Raw genomic sequence first — 18895 nt, 5'->3', positions numbered from 1 at the left:
ACTACAATAGCCTACAACTTGTTATTTGACACACACAAGATTGTTCATTTGTGTGTATAAATATACAACATAGGCTATATACATATATATACTGTACAGTGTACATATACAAGTATAATTAATACAACTGTTAATTTGATTAGAGCTTTGACACATATATCTTTATTTATATATGTATAACGACTTCCTCAGGCGATATCATATGGTATAGCTAATTAATCTGGTTCAAAACGTGTTGTGCCCACATGCAAAGGTTGTAAACTCTGGTTTATCCCTGCGTGGTATTATAGTAATAGCAAACAGCAACGTTCAACTCCTTTAATGGTATATTGCAAGTGCAATAAGAAACTACAGGGACGTTAATCTACGTCGGTAATATTAACTTTATTTAATACAAGATTTACATCATACAGCCCATGAAGTATAATATTTTACAAATGATGAATTACAGCAAACTTGTGCAATATATCCATTATTACAGCTCCGTGGGCTGGCAGTGAGGCGATATGGGTTCGTTTTTTCTTGTGCATCCATGGGTAAAGGTAAAACTCATGTAGTGCTGAACACGTCACATCACATGAACGTGCCGGGCGGCGCGGTCCCGTGGGTTAGATGCGCGTTCATAATGCAGAGGGAAATAACTCTCAGAATAACGTTATTAGCACATTTTTACAACTTGAGGAACAAATGTTTTTAATAAGGGCTATACAAGTGTTCATACTGGGTAGTTTATTTAGTTTAAAAAAAATTATTATTATTATTACAGACCACTCTTTCCCCATGTAAGTCAATGGGAAAAAGTGTTTCCGGGCCTGGCAACCAAACGGAATTGTAGTACCGCCGTTTGGCCACCACGAATATTTTCATCTGAGTCCGGCGCACTTCCTGGGGGCTTGTGCTGCCCCCACCCTCTCGTCTCCAACACGGGAGAATTACACATAAACATGCAGCGGTTTGTCACAGTGTTGTCGCCAAGTTTAATGTAAAGTTTCACAGCTTTCTTACAGCGGAATCTAGTTTGTTAATGTTCAGTAGCCAACAGCTAGCATAGCATAAACAACTAACCGCTAATGTTCGGCTAACTTGCTAGTTAGCTCTGCTCTATATATTACAAGCTAACATGACTAGCTAATGTCACACTGTGTGAACTAAAATCATTGTTGTATTACTACATCATACATGCTTGGTCCAAATCACTGCTAAAATTAATTATTTTTGAAAATGTATAGTAAAGAAACACTCAGCCATGCATGAATTAACATAGCAAAAGAATACAGGTAATGTTTGACCCATGTTGTGCCTTAGAAGTGTAGTGATAAAAACATGATTTTTATTCAAAAAGTAAGAAAGGGAAAAATTAAAATTGGAATTGGTGTTGATCCAAAACAGGTTAATTGAGGAATACCTGGAATCCTGAATGGTGAAAGTAATTTATTTATTATTTACAATTAAAACTAATTCGGGTCATTTTCGACACATGTTGGTTGTATGTTGTGTAACAAAGGTGTAACATGACAGCTGTGATGTTCACTCTTTTGACCAGTGGACAGTGAGGACTATGAAAGAGAAAATATGATGGCTTTGTGTGGAAAGCTGCTGACGCCAGCCTGTGTCCCTCATCAGTCTCTCCAGGCAGCACCCAGCTATTCTTCCATCTTGCAGATGAAAAGACTTTGATATGTGAGTAATAACTAACTTGTGTCTAACATAATATTGAATGTGGTTTAGTAAAGTATTTAAAAATACCCCACATTGTACATGTACAGGACAATCAGACCTTGTTCAACAAAGATCATCAGACAATTGTTTTGTCTTTGAGCTACAGCCGCAGCAGAGAGTCTGAGTTTGAAGAAAACACTAACATTTTATTTAGTGTTGTTTAATCAATCAATATTTGCTGGTCTTGAATTTCATCACTGGATTACAAAATGCTTGAATCTTATTGTACATTATGCAGATTTAATCACCTGAAGATGAAAATATAGATTCAGCGATATGTAGGCCTACCATTTTAAGGAAATAGACTGTTAGTGGTATTGACAGAAGCTCCGCAGCTGTAGCTAGGCGCTGCTAATGAAAACTCAAGTGCTCCATTTGTTGGTTTTTCTTTTTTATTAAGAATTGCCCAAGCATATCTTCCTCTTCGAAATCCCAGTTGTACTTCGCTAACACGCAGTCAGAAGAGGAGTGGAGAGATTCAGCAGATTGTTTGCACTGAACACCTGGCTTTCAACTGCCTGTACTGACCATTCTGTCCATTTTATTTACAATTTTAACTTTTTCTGGGACCGCAGACATCTTTTTAAGGCAGATGGACTTTGCCTGAACAAGTCAGGAGTGAAATTGTTTTTCTCTAACATATTCAACTGCCTGCGTCATCAATCTGTTCCCTCTGCCAAAGACAAGCAACTAGAGCAGGGGTCGGCAACCCGCGGCCCACGGGCCGCATGCGGCCCTTTAAGCCCTCTGTTCTGGCTCCCTTGAGCTTAGACAAAAATAAGAAGGAAATAAAATAAAAGTATTTTGTTACACGGTTGAAAATGTTTCGTATCTTGTATTTTGAGGTGATACTGTGACACATAAATAAAAAACAAAACGGTTTTAATTAGGTCAACTAAAATATGCGTCACATCCTGCTACGGTCCCGCGCGAGTGCCTTTTCTTGGAGGCGCTCTCGCGGGGACCCCCGGCTCGATGAGCGAACTATGGATAAATCAAAGAAAAGTACTGGAGGAACACAGGATTTAATTCTGTGTGGACAGAGTTATATGCTTTCACAGCAAACGATGTTGGTTTACCGGTATGTTTGATATGTAGAGAGAAGTTGTCAACGGTGCTGCAGCCTTTAGGTATCGAGGAACAACAAGGGAGAGGAAGACAGCTGACAATCTTCAGTCATAATTCAATGGGGTATGTAATTTATTTCAGAAAACACTTTTTCTTATATTCCATGGAATGCTCTTAACGTCCCGATAGCAATGAATATATTAAATGCTTTGACAATAAATACATACAAAAATTTATCTCTGGAAGCCGTAGCGCTGTAAAAAGCACGACCAATCATTTTAGCCGACCCGGCTAAAATAACTGGATTTTCATTTCATTTCAAACCTTTATTTATATAGATGAATCCCATTGAGATCATTGATCTCTTTTTCAAGGGAGACCTGCTCAAGTAGTTCCACATGAAACATAAAAACATAAATAGAACAACAAAAGGACATCATTCAGCATCATTTACATAATTATCCACATAAACAGGTACCAATGGCTTCCGATTGAGTAGCATCCAACCAAGCTTTAAAAACATTTAGTGGCACCAGATTGTTCAGTTTCCATTTAATTTGCAGACTATTCCATGACAGTGTAGCTGCGCATCTAAAAGCTGTCTTCCCTAAGACAGTCCTAGCAGTTGGCACATTTAATAAAACAACAGCATTCGATCTCAGGCAGTAGCCACTTACAATTTTCCGTGAGATCAGGGAGCATATAAGATGGAAGTTTCCCTAACATGGCTTTGTATATAAAAATGTAGCAGTGACTGAGCCTCTGGACAGTTAGTGAAAGCAAACCAGCCCTTGCATACAGGGTACAGTGATGTGTTAATGCTTTACAGTTTGTCACAAATCTTAGTGCACTGTGATACGCAGCATCTAACTTGACCAGGCAATTGGCAGGTGCATTCATATACATCAAATCACCATGGTCCAGCACAGCTAAAAAGGTCACAGTGACTAGCCTTTTCCTGGCCTCAAGCGAGAAACAGGACTTGTTCCTGTAGAAGAAACCTAGCCTAACCCTCAGTTTTTAAGCAGGTTATTGACATGAAGTTTAAAAGTGAGACAATCATCAAGCCAGATACCAAGGTATTTGTAACAGGTAACCACTTCAAGTTTTATTCCTTGCGAAGTTACAATATCTAAAACAGGCTCTGGTGTCTTTTTAGCTTTATAAAAGAGCATTACCTTGGTTTTCTTAACATTTAAAAGAAGCTTTAGTTCAGAGAGCTGAGTCTGAATAATGTTAAAAACAGCCTGTAATTTAACACCAGCCTCCATAATGGACGGACCTGCACAGTACATCACGGTATCGTCCGCATAAAAATGTAAAGTAGCTTCATCGACATTTTCACCTAAACTGTTGATGTAGATGGAGAATAAAAGTGGACCTAAAACAGAACCTTGGGGAACACCATTTGCAATGTTCAACCACTCAGAAGACAGCCCATCAAAATGAACACATTGGGACCTTTCAGAGAGATAGTTCACAAACCACCCTACTGCATGGCTGGACATGCCTATACTGCGATGATCGACGGTGTCAAATGCTTTGGAAAGGTCAATAAATAGAGCTGCACAACTCTGCTTATTATCTAAAATACTTGCCACATCATTCACCACTTTCACTGTTGCAGTGATGGTGCTGTGTTGCTTTCTGAAGCCTGACTGATGTTTAGACAGGATGTCATTTGTACATAAAAACACCTTTACCTGTTCACTCACTAAGCGTTCAAGAACCTTAGCCAGAACTGACAACTTAGAGATTGGCCTATAGTTATTTAATAAGGTGGCCTCCCCTTGTTTTAGCAAAGGCAGGACATACGCTGACTTCCACAATTTTGGAATTGTGTTTGTGCTGAGGGAGAGGTTAAAAAGAGTAGTGAAGCAATAAAATCTGCAGCTATCTTTAAAAAGAAAGGTTCTACGTCGTCCGGGCCAGCCGGTTTCTTAGGATCTAACTTGGTGAAAGCTTCACGAACAACATCAACAGTAAAAGGAGTAAAACTAAAAGGGTTTTCCAACACACGTTTTTCACACGAGTCACAGACTGTAGTGTTCACAGAAGCAGAGTTAGTGACAGAATCAAATAGAGAACCACAGGACACAAAATGCTCATTAAAGCAATTTAGCATAGTAGCCCTGTCTGATATAGAGCCAGATGCTGTGGTAATGCACGGAGGTAGCTCATTACGGATATCACCGGTGGATAACGATTTAATGGCTTTCCAACATTTTCCAGGATTATTCAGATTCTTTGTGGTTACTGACAGATAGTACTTTGATTTAGCATTTTTGATACGTGAAGTGAAGCTATTTCTTAGCTGCCTAAAACGCAGCAATTCTACCTCTGAGCCTGATTTCCTAGCCTTTGCCCAGGCCTTGTTTCTCTCATGAAGGAGACTGGACAGCTCAGCAGAAAACCAAGGATTTTCTCGTCCCTTTACTCTAAATTTACGCAGGGGTGCATGTCTATCGATGATCTCCATAAAACCAAGATAAAAATAAGACCATGCAGTTTCTACATCAGCACACAGATCGACTTTTCCCCAATCAAAATCAAACAGATCATGTACAAAACCCTGCTCCACAAAATGTTTTTTGTCTCTCTTAATGATAATGCGAGGTTTAACCTTTTGGACCTTAGTGTCCCTAATTGTGGCTACAACACAGTGATCACTCAGATCATTTGCAAATACTCCCACAGATGAGTATTTATGGGGAACATTAGTTAGAATGAGATCAATTAGGTAGGATTTATTAGGGGACTTAATGTTAGAGCGAGTAGGACTGTCAACAATCTGAGTAACATTTAAAGACATACAAAGGTTTTTAAAATCCTCTGACACTGCAGTTAACCAGTCCCAGTTAAAATCTCCAAGTAGCACTATTTCCTTGTAGTCTAGTTGTGATAAAAGATTTGCTAGTGAAGACAAGGAGTCTTTGACAGCTGAGGGGGGTCTGTAACAGCCCACCACCATGACCTGTTGCCCCTTTGCCACTTCTATATTTATGGCTAAAAATTGAAATTGCTTACTGATGGATTTGGAAAGTAATGTGGTTACACTGAACTTATTCTTAACATAAATGGCAACGCCACCACCTTTATTAGGCCGGTCGGTACGATACACATTATAACCATTTAAGGCAATGTCAGAGGCCAAAATAGATTTGTTTAGCCATGTTTCTGATAAAACAATGACGTCAGCGTCAGTCGAGCTTGCCCAAATGCGGACAAAATCTAGTTTACCTAACAGACTGCGCACATTCAAGTGGATGAAACCCAACCCAGACCTAGCTTTAAAATCAGCAGGAGTAGCGATCTGACTACTACTACTGGGCGGACCAGGGTTAGGTTGTACATTTCCTGACAGTAATAACAACAACAAAAACAGGCATCTTTTCCTCTTAAACGACACACATACACCGTCATCTACTCTAGAATCACCAGCAAAGTCTGTGAAAGTGTGATTAGAGCTTAAGAAACAGTCCTGGAGAACCATCATAGCAAGCAAACAAAAAAGACAACATATTTTGTCGAGCAGATTGTCCGCGACAAGGCAACCGGCAATTGTTTGTGCAGCACATCTGAACCTCCGCAGGGGATGCCCACCGCGGGTAGCAGAACATACCCGAATCCAGTAGACCTCTTAGGATTACTAGAGATCTTCCCACAGTCCAAAACAGCAAACAGGCACAGCAGAAACACGACATGTGCCATTCTCCGATGGATGGCCTACCTGCCTGTCAGCCTTCCATCTGTGCACAAATTTATCTCGTGGCCTCATTGATGATGCGCGTTCGTGTGTGTTGGAGGAGGGACTCTGTAAGAAAGTCTGAAGGAAGAGGCCTATTTTTTCCGGTTGTGTATTTTCAAATTCTAGCGCACTCGAGCTGGTTTCTCCATTCTTACCTACCCTACCTTTAACTCTTTTTAGGGTGCAGCTATATGTTTTATTTATTTCAAAGTGGGCCCATTTTAATAATTTTTTTTTCCTTCAAATGTGCAGAGGACTCCCCAAGTGCTGTGTTTAATTTATTTTAAAGTAGGCCTGTGTATTATTTGTAATTTTCCTTATAGGAGTTATGTGTTTCTTATTAGAGGTTAACAGTTTTATATAATGTAATAAATAGCCTAAAAAATGCAAAAAAACTGTAGTTTTTGTCTGATATAACAATAAATACAACTTTATTAACTATCAAGCTATGAAATATGTTTTGCGACTCCAGACAAAAAAATGTTTGGGAAAAAGGAGCAAAATAGCTCTTTTGGTCAAAAAGGTTGCAGACCCCTGAACTAGAGGAATCAAAACAGGAGAAAGACACAACACATCACGCAGAAAAGCTTGAAGAAGTATCACTGCACCCGCCTGAGGAATGTCTTGATTATGGGAGACCTATGAGACAAATGGAGTAGTCTCCACCGCCCTTCACTCCCCCTATCAACACCTTTGAGGATACTCTTCCTTCATCCCCCAGCTTTCTCTTCTCTCCGCTCACCCTTTCACCCTCGTCCCCCTTCCTGGAGTTCAGTGACCGCATGAAGGAGATGTACAGGGTTGGCAGAAAGTCCTTGACCCCCGCCCCTCAACGGCAACCACCATAATCACCGAAGCCGACATGTGCACCATTTCCCCCGTCTCCATCACCATGCCTACCACAATCATCAAAACCAAAACGTGCACCACCTCCTATGTGCTGAGTCCAGGCTTAAGGGCTTATGGCACTGTCAATTCTTTTCAGGACAAGCCAGGATCCTGTCCTTCAGTAGCTTTGCCGATATATGTGTTGATAGTAATAGATTAAGAGCAGTGAATCAGCTTAGAAACAGGAAGCACTCAAATGTTTGTGTGAATTTATCAAATTTAGCAGTGATTCCATGTCAGCCACAGCCTGTCACAAAATATCTGACTGATAGTATATTTAACAAACTTAAACTAGCTTTATTAAATGTCAGGTCTTTGGCAGGAAAAATATTTGGAATCACTGAGCACAAAAAACAGCGCATCAACCCCTCCCAACTTTAGTTTTATGAGTCAGGAAAGAATGCATAAGAAAGGAGGTGGAGTTGCTATTTTGTTAAATGACTCCCTTCAATGCAGGAAGACATCTTATGGGAACTTTGCTTCTTTTGAATATGTGGCCTTTCAGCTGAAATGCTCCTCTCGAGCTCTGTTCTTAAATATTTATAGACCACCCAAATACTGTGCAAGCTTTTTTGATGACTTTACTGAACTGCTGTCTATAGTGTGTATTGACTTGACCGTCTAGTCATTGTTGGTGATTTTAATATCCATGTTGACAACCCCCAGGACAGAGGGGCTAAAGAACTGTTTTGTGTTCTTGATAACTATGGACTGACTCAGCATGTGACGGGTCCGACGCACAATAAGGGGCACACTCTGGACTTAATTATCTCAAAGGATCTGAATGTCTCTAAAGTTGTGGTGACGTTGCACTCTCTGATCATTCCTGTTTTTCTTTGAGAGCTCTATTTCTGAACAGAAAAATGTCCAAAAAGAGGTAACAACAAAGCGATATTTAACTGAAAATACTAGGGAAATGTTTTCTTCCACACTTGCCCTTGCTAACATCTCAGATAAAGGAAGTGACTGGCAAGAAAATATCTCCATGGAGAAAGGCCATGACCGTGAACACAGAAAAAAAAGAGTGTCGAAAGGCTGAACGTAGGTGGCGAAAAACAAATCTCCAGGTTCATTTTAAAATCTATAAAGAGAGAATTGGCCTTTCTAATTTGGAATCAAAAAATGCACGACAGTCTTTCTTCTCTGACATCATTACCAAAAACAAAAACAATGCACGTGCCTTATTTGCTACTGTCGACAGACTAACAAACCCCCCAGTGTCAGTGAACTCTGAATTTCTATCCACCAGGGCATGCAATGAATTTGCCTCCTTCTTCAAAACTAAATTCAGAAAATCAGACAAGTAGTCAGTGCCTCTGCATCAGGTACAGCAAATGTGTTGTCCCTGTGTCCACCTAAAATCAATTCAAACATCATGACACAATTCCATCAGATTAATGATAAAAACCTAGAGGACATTATACAACATCTGAAATCCTCCTCCTGCTGCCTTGATATTATACCAACAGTATTTTTCAAAAATGTTTTTCATTGCATGGCTTCAGATCTACTTCACAGAGTAAACAAGTCTCTTGACTTAGGTGTTTTTCCAGAGGCCCTGAAAACTGCAGTCATTAAACCGCTCTTAAAAAAGAATAATCGACATGCTTCAGTAATGAACAATTACACATTTAAATAACTGTTTCGATGTCAGGCTTTCGTCCAAACCACAGCACTGAGACTGCTCTTGTAAAGGTCTTCAATCTACTTAAACACAGACAGTGGCAGAACTTCAGTGTTAGTATTATTAGAGCTCAGCGCTGCATTTGACACTGTTGACCACAACATATTACTAGACCGACTAGAAAACTGGGTGGGACTTTCGGCAGCAGTTATAAATTGGTTTGAAAAAGAAAAAGGATTGTGTAGGTAAATACACATCTGAGTTGACAAATATGACATGTGGGGTTTCTCAAGGCCCATCCTGGGGCCTCTTCTCTTTAACATCTACATGCTACCACTGGCTCAGATAATGAAAAGCAACAAAATAAGTTACCATAGCTATGCGATGACACACACATTTACATAACCATTTCAACAGGAGACTATGCTCCAATTCAGACACTGTCAGAAGTTTCTCCAATTAAAGACAGACAAAACTGAGCAGTGGCGAGCCGTCAGGGCCCTGTAGGCCCTCTCTGCGGGCCTAAGATATTCTACAAAATAATATTTAAAAACATTAAAAAATGTATATATTTTAAAATATATATTTTTTAAATATTATTTTTGTTATATATTTAATTAGTTTTACCAAAAGTAACTTGATTTAATTTTATTTAAAATGACATTTACAAATAAATAAATCCTTTGAATCTGCCTATTCAGTTTCTGTTAGAACGTGAAGGGTTAAATGAAAGAAGCTCCCTTAGCCGTCTCTGTAAGTTACAGCCCGTCTACACAGCAGCGTTAAAAAATCTTCCAACGCTTCTGCCCATTCACTTTGAATGGGGTGACGTCACGTTGCCTCGCTTTTCGCCAAACTGCATTGTGGGGAAGCAAAGCGAAGATTTCCATGATTTCCATGATTTTCAGGATTCAAAAGTTGAGCAATGTTCAACTTTTGAAGCTGAGGTGGAAGCGTCAGCCAATCAAATCTTGTTTATGCAAATCTGACAGTACAAGCGCTAGCCAATCAAACCGCGTGTAAGCTGGGATGGACATACCGCAGTTCATTTTCTATATTCCTAACCAAATGGAGGAGAAATTAGTTATTGCGGTAGCAAATCACCCGGTTCTTTATGACCAGTCCCTATTAACTTACCGGGATACAAACCGGAGGAACCAGGCATGGAAGGAGGTGGCAGAGACAGTGGGTGAAACTGGTAGTTTTTCGCCTGTTTGGGGAGTTTATATCCAGTTTACTTTGTTTTAACATTGCTATTGCTTTGTATGTCGGGGGCGGGAGAATCATGTGATTGGTTGTTGGTCACGTTGCTCGCAAATAATCGCCAAGCTTCAGATACGCCCACCTCCAAGATTTTTTTTCGCTGCTGTGTGGACGTACCGTTACTGTCAAGATAGGAGCTGATTGGTGGTCCAGGTATGAATTCACACGTAGTAACTGAATCAGAGAGTAATGTCAAATGACAGTACAATTGACCAATCATATATTCCCTCTAAATGGGTGGGTTTTATTATCGCAAACTTTATAATAAGTTCCGCCTGCTGTGAAGCTTTTATTGTTTCCATAGAAAAACAACTTCCTGTCAACAGTGTAAACTCGCCTTCAAAATAAAAGCATGCCAAATTACACTTAAGACATACAACGGCAACGAAAGTAACAAACACAATGCAATGACCTTTTCAATTTCAAAGAACATACATTGGGTAATTTACAGGTGTTGTTTTGTGTGGTAGAGGGTCGCTTTCATTGATGCGTTTTTTACCCCGGGCCGTTGTATTGATAATCCGCTGAAGTATACACTGTGACGTAATAACTCTTTTTTTTTTTTTTTTTCGAGGGAAGGGGTGGGGGTCAGAGGGCCTAGGTATAAAAGTCACGGCTCGCCACTGGAACTGAGGTAATGGTTTTTGCCCTTAGTAGGCGGAGTCGGCCACTAACGGCTCGACAGTGACATCAGAGTTCAACTCCCGCCTACTCCAGCCTGATCCAAATAAGGGCAAAGAGGCTGGACCTGCTGCCACCGAGCTGAAAGTTCCAGAGCTAGCTGAAGCTACCAAGCTAAGCTAACATGCTCCCCATCTGCAAACTGCCGTCGCATTTTATGTTTCTAAGGTAAACGGACATGAAACTATTCAGCAAAACTATAAATAATAATCTAAGTTATTGAGTTTTTAGCATAATACTTCAGAATCTTAAAATCCCTTAACGTTTGTAAGCAATTGTGCTAAATTCAACACTGGAATCAAGCAAATATTAATATGTTTGCATGACATTAGTTATTTATATTTTGATATCACTGAACTATAAGTTTAATATATTTAAGTTAAGCTAAGGTACATGTGATGGTAGCTAGTTAGTGCTCTTACCTGAGGCCTCCTCCAAACAGCATAATAACCAGACTGTATCATTAAAACTAAGTACCAGTTCTAGATCCTTGACTTTAGACAAACAATTCAAAAGACAAAATGTATTGAAAGACCAATCTTTATTTGAATGTGCGTCTTAACCTGATATATTAGTTATACAGTAATAGTATTGACAATCTAAAAAAAAATGAGCAACTCAACTGTCAACTATATATTTCTTATTGTCTAAAGCATTTATTATTTTCATTTTTCCCCTCTCATATTCAGTGTCGACGGATTGAGACAGCGTGGTGTCCAGAGAGCTGCTGAGACTTCAGGGAGAAACCTCCGTGTGATTGACGTCCTGTCTGTTGGTTTGGAGAGGACTGAGGGTCTTTCATCAGTGAGGAGAACCATGCTGGGCGAAGCTGATACCAACTGCACAGGCCTAGTCTGTCACTTTATTTGACTAAATGTGTTTACTTATACATTTAATGGGTTTACACCTTCTGTCTATATGTGCTTTTTATTTAAAACATTTGATAAACTTTTGGTTCACATTTCAATAAATTGTATTTGTATTTGCACTGCTTTTGTCCATTATTCTTACTGAGAATGTTAGATTACACATTCACATCTTACTGAAGATTGGCTCCATTTATTTGTGACGTTGCAAACTCTGCGGCACAAGGCACAAGTGATGTGAAGCTCATAAAGCGAGGCAAATAGAAATAATCAGCTGATGGCAGTGGCGAACCATGTCTATCACAACTGGACCTTCTGTAGACACACACACACCCCCCGCCGCCGTCCCCCCTCCGCGGCATTATAATCGCGTCTTTTCACTGAATTGTCGTCTTGAAAAGGGTACTCACAACAATTCCGCAACAACTTGGGTCGTGTCCTCGGAGTAAATTGCCAGAAGCGCCGACACATCCTCACCGCTCCGATGCTTTATTGATGCTTGCCATAACTGCTTTTCACAACAAACTACTCTCTCTGTTGGTAAGCTGGGCTAATATAGCGAGCAAAAAAAATGGCGGCTCTACAAAACATTTCAGAGTTTTACGGGGCGTGGTTTGCAATCGCCCAGCCAATCAGAACTGTGGTACTTTTTTCCCCCAGGAAAGTACCTGCTCTCAGCAGGCGCTAAAAATGGGGTGAAAAGTTCCCGGCACTTAGTTATTATTTTGATGTGAACGCGACATCAGGGGTACTAACGGAACTAAACGCGAAAAGTACGGGTGAAAAGTACTCGGTGTTAACGCGGCTATTGACTCTTACCTGACTTTCAACAGTCACATCAAAACAATTACCGTCATTTTCTGACTATAAGCCGCGCCTTTTTTTCCATTTTTCGACCCTGCGACTTATATAACGGTGCGGCTAATCTATGGATTTTTACAGCTAACGGCCACTAGGGGACCTCCTAAATCTATGGATTTTACAGGTTACAGTCCACCACCTTTAACTCTATGGGCTCTATGGCCGGTCCGCGCCCCCCACCTTTAAGCGACGGGCTCCAGCAGGAAAAGCTGGAGGCCGGAAAAGAGTGAGACAGGTAGCGCGCAAAAGTAAAAGTGGAACCGAGAGTGGTACGAGAGACAGAGCGAGAGCAAGACAGACAGATATTACGAGAGCGAGACAGTTTGTGCAAAGGAAGTTTTCATGCACAAACCCTCATTATGGAAAACAAACGTAGAAATGCATATGATGCAGCTTTTAAGTTAAAGGCAGTCAATCTGGCATTAAAAGAAGGAAATAGAGCTGCTGCACGTACCCTTGGCATCAATGAGTCAATGGTGAGACGTTGGAGACGCCAGCGGGAAGAACTGTCTCAATGCAAAAAGTCAAAAAAAGCTTTCAGAGGTAATAAAAGCAGATGGCCCGAACTTGAAGACTTTCTTGAAGATTGGGTGAACACACAGAGAGCAGACGACCGAGGTGTTTCCACTGTGCAGATCCGACTGAAGGCCAAAACAGTCGCCACCGAAATGAAAATTGAAAATTTTAGAGGTGGACCATCCTGGTGTTTCAGATTTATGAGACGAAAGGGACTGTCCATCAGGGCGCGGACGACTGTGTGTCAGCAACTCCCTCCCGACTACCAGGAAAAAATAACAAACTTCGGCGAATTCACACAAAGAAAGATAGAGGAATATTCCATCGGACCGGACCAGATCATAAATATGGATGAAGTGCCTTTGACGTTTGACCTGCTTCTCACTAGGACTGTTAACAAGAAAGGTGAATCGTCCATCACGTTGAGAACCACTGGCCACAAGAGAACGAATTTCACTTGTGTTCTTGGCTGCACAGCATCTGGATTAAAGCTTCCGCCAATGGTGATTTTTAAGCGGATTACAATGCCAAAAGAAAAGATCCCGAACGGCATCTCCTTTAAAGTCAACAAGAAAGGGTGGATGATGGAAAGCGTAATGAATGAGTGGCTGAATGAGTGCTACGTCAAGCGCCCTGGAGGAATCTTTCGCCAAAAAAAAGCTTTGCTCGTTTTGGACAGCATGAAGGCCCATATAACAGATTCTGTGAAAGCAGCCATCAAGAGCACAAACTCAATTCCAGCTGTGATTCCTGGGGGCACAACGAAGCATCTGCAGCCACTCGACATCAGTGTCAATCGTGCGTTCAAAGTGGCACTACGCGTTCAGTGGGAGGCGTGAATGACTAGCGGCGATAAATCATTCGCCAAAACTGGTCGCATGCGAAAAGCAACTTTCGCTCAAGTTTGCGAGTGGATCCTGACAGCGTGGAGGAGTGCCAAAACATCCACGATCACCAACGGGTTCCGAAAGGCTGGACTGCTGCGTGATGAAGAGGAGGACGCCGCCACAGCTGAGGCCCTTCAGAGGCTGTTCGATTCCGACAGTGACGAAGAGGAGTTGTTGGTTTTGAGAGCGACAACGAAGGAGAGAGGAGAGTAGCTGACGAAGCCACCCTGAGCCTGTTCGTTTCCGACACTGAAGATGAGGACTTTAGTGGTTTTAGTACGCAGGAAGAAGACGAAGATGAGGATTAATGACTTGACTTTTCTGGTTACAGCCGTTTACTGCACCTTAGCCTAAAAGATGAAGATGAGGATTAATGACTTTTTTGGTAGGCTGATTACCGTATATTTTAAGCAGCCGTGTTACTGCAACTTTAGGCTTACGCGCTTACTGTCGTGTTACAGGCACTTTATTTTGCACTTTTAAAAAAACACATTTAATTTAGCCATTGATATTGCCTCGTCAAGCGCTGTAAGCTTAGTTTTTTGTTATGGTACTACTGTAGGCTATAATGTAGATCAGTGGTTTTCAACCTTTTTCATGCCAAGGACCCCTAAATTGATACACATTTGGCCGCGGACCCCCAATTGAAAATATGTTGTGCCAGGGACCCCCAGAAGAAAATATATCAGTTAATTTTTGCTTTAAAAAATATAAATATTCAAAGATGTGCACACTTTTTCAAGGTTTTTAAAAAATAACAGATCTTCAAGCTCATAGCGCGGCACTCGGTGCTATGAGCTTGTTGAGCTTGCTAGAGCTTCAAAAATAGCCAAAGCTAAGTGGTTAAATGATTTTGACGCTATTAACTAATTTTTCTGGGGAACCCCTAGCACTCCCTCAAGGACCACTGGTGGTCCCCGTACCACTGGTTGAAAACCACTGCTGTAGATCACTGCCGGTACGTGCGCTGGGAGCGCACCGTTTAAGTTTGAAAGTTGAAAAGTTTGTGTGTCTGAAACGCTATGTGATACAGTACAGTTTACACAGCACAGTACATGTTCTGTAGCTACTATTGCACTAAATGGTAACACTTGAATACGTTATGCAAATATGCAACTTGTTAGTTGAAATGTTAATAAATGGGAGCTTCCTCAAACAGCCATCTCTTTCCCGACAATCCCCTCTGTGCACGAACCCTTACATATGGTAATTAAACATTAAAACACCTGCGGCTTATAGTCCAGTGCGGCTTATATATGTACAAATCATTCCATTTAGCTGCTGCGGCTTATATTCAGGTGCGCCTTATAGTCCGAAAATTACGGTACTAAATCAGCCTACCATCACCTTAAGAATATATCAAGGATTAAAAGACTAATGTCACAGCAGGATTTGGAAAAACTTGTCAATGCTTTTATCTTCAGAAGAATGGACTACTGTAATGGTGTCTTTACAGGTCTCACTAAAAAATCTATTAGAAAGCTGCAGCTAATTCAGAACGCTGCTGCTCGAGTCCTCACGAACACTAAGAAAGTGGATCACTTCACTCCTGTTCTGAAGTCTTTACACTGGCTTCCTGTGTGTCAAAGAACAGATTTCAAAATACTGCTGCTGTTTATAAAGCACTGAATGGTTTAGGCCCAAAATACATTTCTGACCTACTGCTAAATGATGAACCATCCAGAACTCTCAGGTCTTCAGGGACTGGTCAGCTTTCTGTCCCCAGAGTCAGAACTAAACATGGAAAAGCAGCGTTCAGTTTATTATGCTCCAAATATCTGTAACAAACTCCCAGAAACCTGCAGGTCCGCTCCGCTGCGACTACTTTTAAATCACGACTAAAGACTTTTCTTTTTGCCGCTGCTTTTAATTGAAGTATTCATATCTTAAACTGCACTGTAGCTTTTATTCATGTATTTTTTCTTTTAATGTTTCTTTTATTATCTTTGCTTTTTAATGACTGTTTTTAAATGCCATTTTCTTAATGTCTTTCATTTTATATTTTGTGTTGAAAGGTGCTATATAAATAAACTTGCCTTGCCTTGCCCCTGTCTTGGCAAGGTTTAAAATGATTGAACCTAAACTAATATAATTCTTTCTATCAAGATACTATATTTACTGTAGCTACACCAGTTAACCTTAGCTGACCTACTGAATCATGTGATCTCTTGCACCTTGGACCTGCTCTCCAGCTGTTTGGTACAGGATTGTTGTTCTTTCTACATGTTTAAAACATCCAAAACAGATCAGTTGTAAAACTACACTGAAATACGATTATATACCACAGAGACTTAACTTCAACCTCAGTGCCTCATGGGGGGTTAAGTTGAACCACTGGCTCACTATACCCCACAGCCACTTTTTGGGAAACAAAGTGACCTTAATCATTCATGCTAATATTTAGCTAAATGATTCACAAGGCTTTACACCTTGCTAAATAACCAACATGTATGATACATATTTCAGGCCTGAATACATTTGCAGTAATTATACCTGACATCTTCAAAATGTACTTTGACAAGCAATACATGGTTTATTACGATAAAACACATTTACCACTGTACAATGTGCTTCTCTCCATCACAGCCAAATATAAATGATAGGTGCTTGGTCAAATGACATCAAATCTGCACAGTTCCCTAGATAAGGGGGATGGGTCAACTTACCCACTGGCCCATCCTATCCCACTCTCCCCTATTAGATGCATTTAAAATGAAAGGCACAACGAATCAAACTCAGCAAAAAAGTAGAAACGATATGTTGCTCTCCATAACTGTCTAATTCTATATGCCAGAGATTTGACCCAGAGTTCATGAAGCATTGTCTTTTGCATGTTGACATTGATAGCATTTAGTCTAGCCTTACAAAGCTGCTCTAGTTCAAAAAGTATTTGTCTTAGTTTCAGTTTCAGTTCTAGTTTTAGTCAGATAAAGGTCCAGTGTGGAAGAGAGTGGAGAGAAACATAATTACTAGGGATGGGTATCGTTAAGGTTTTAACAGTACTATTACTTTTATCGATACCGCTTATCGGTCCGGTCTTTTAACGGTACTCTTATCGGTTCTTTTGGAGAAAAAAACAAGGTAAACTAACTAAACAAATTGTGAACAAAACTAACATTGCTTTTTATTTAAATTAAATAAATAATATTTCACATCAAAAGAAACAACAATGCTTTAACAAATCGTATTAAATAATCTGATGACAGAACTGAAACAGAATAGCTGAAACTTTAACAAAATAAATAACTCAGTTACCTTTAATCATTAACCCATGTTTGTATAATGTAGTTAACTCTGTGTGTTGCTGCTAGCATACATAATGCCTTATGTGGAAACGTTACTCGTGGATGGGGCTACAGAGCTACTAGAAAGACAGTCGAACCCGGTGCATTCCTCTGTCTGAATGTGGAGCACTTTTGCTAAATGTTTAGACAAATTGCTCGTGTTACCGCCCTTACATGCTAAACTGTTATTGCGCTTTTGGTAACGACCATTGTCCACATTGAGACGGGTAAAGTTTAACCACACCTTGGAGCGCGTTCTCTCGGCCATCTCCTCCGTGTGTGTGTGTGTTGCTGCATGTAGCAGCCGCGTGTGTGCAAACTGCCCCGCCCCCTAGCAAGCAGGCGGGGGAGAGAGATCTCTCGACTGGATTGGAAAGATCGAAAATAGGCTACTAAAAATAATCATCGACGCATTTTGCAGTATTTTTGCGTATTAGAAACGGAGTTGGCGACACTAAGACTGCAATATAATGTTTGTGTAGCAATAATAGATACGACATATATATTTTTTACATGTCTCCAGTAGCCTACCGATAAAAAGACCGATAACGTCGGAGCTTAACGGTACCACGGTCTTTAATAATTCAGCCCCGGGGCCCGTTTAATACCGGGGCTCGGTACCCATCCCTAATAATTACATTACATTACATTGCATTTAGTTGACGCTTTTATCCAAAGCGACTTACAATAAGTGCATTCGACCAGGAAGATGCAAACTTGAAGAAAACAGAATCATATAAGTACATCAGGATTCATAGAGCCACAACATTGCAAGTGCTACTCAACTGGCTTTAGATAAGCAAGTCCTTTATTAGTATATAAGTGCTTTGTTAGCAATCCTTTGTTAGAAATTCTATCGCTCGAAGTGGAGTCGAAAGAGATACGTTTTCAGTCTGCGCCGGAAGATGTGTAAGCCATCTGCTGTCCTGATTTCAATGGGGAGCTCATTCCAGCCAGGATAGCAAACCCACGTGTTTTTGCTTATGGGAACTTGGGTCCCCCTCGCAATGCGGGTGCAGCGAGCTGTTTGGCTGATGCAGAGCGGAGTTGGGGTGTATGGTTTAACCATGTCCTGGATGTAGGAAGGGCCAGATCAATTCGCAGCATGGTACGCAAGTACCAGTGTCTTGAAGTGGATTCGAGCAGTTACCGGAAGCCAGTGAAGGGAGCGGAGGAGCGGCGTGATGTGGGAACATTTTGGAAGGTTAAAGACCAGACGAGCTGTTGCATTCTGGATGAGCTGCAGAGGTCGGATGGCACATGCAGGTAGACCAGCCAGGAGGGAGTTGCAGTAGTCTAGGCATGAGATAACGAGAGCCTGGGCCAGAAGTTGTGTCGCTTTCTGGGTCAGGAGGGGACGTATCCTCCAGATGTTGTAAAGAGTGTATCTGCAGCAGCGGGTTGTAGCAGCAATGTTTGCAGTGAAGGACAGTTTGTTATCTAGGGTCACACCCAGATTCCTTGCAGTCTGAGTCCGGGAAACAACAGAG

General features: G+C 40.8%; 1 long non-coding RNA gene across 2 annotated transcripts in view; it reads left to right on the top strand.

Annotated features, from left to right (window-relative positions):
- The first annotated feature begins 584 nt into the window (after positions 1–584).
- The window catches only part of LOC307042761, a 48938-nt gene continuing 30627 nt past the window's right edge, over positions 585–18895 (top strand). For both annotated transcript variants that reach the window (XR_013809233.1, XR_013809234.1), the window contains exon 1: positions 585–1680. This is a non-coding gene — a long non-coding RNA (uncharacterized lncRNA). The remainder of the gene's footprint in view (positions 1681–18895) is intronic.

This window comes from Notothenia rossii (assembly GCF_949606895.1).
Source record: "Notothenia rossii genome assembly, chromosome: 6".
Classification (NCBI taxonomy): Eukaryota; Metazoa; Chordata; class Actinopteri; order Perciformes; family Nototheniidae; genus Notothenia; species Notothenia rossii.
This window is presented reverse-complemented; position numbering and strand designations above follow the sequence as displayed.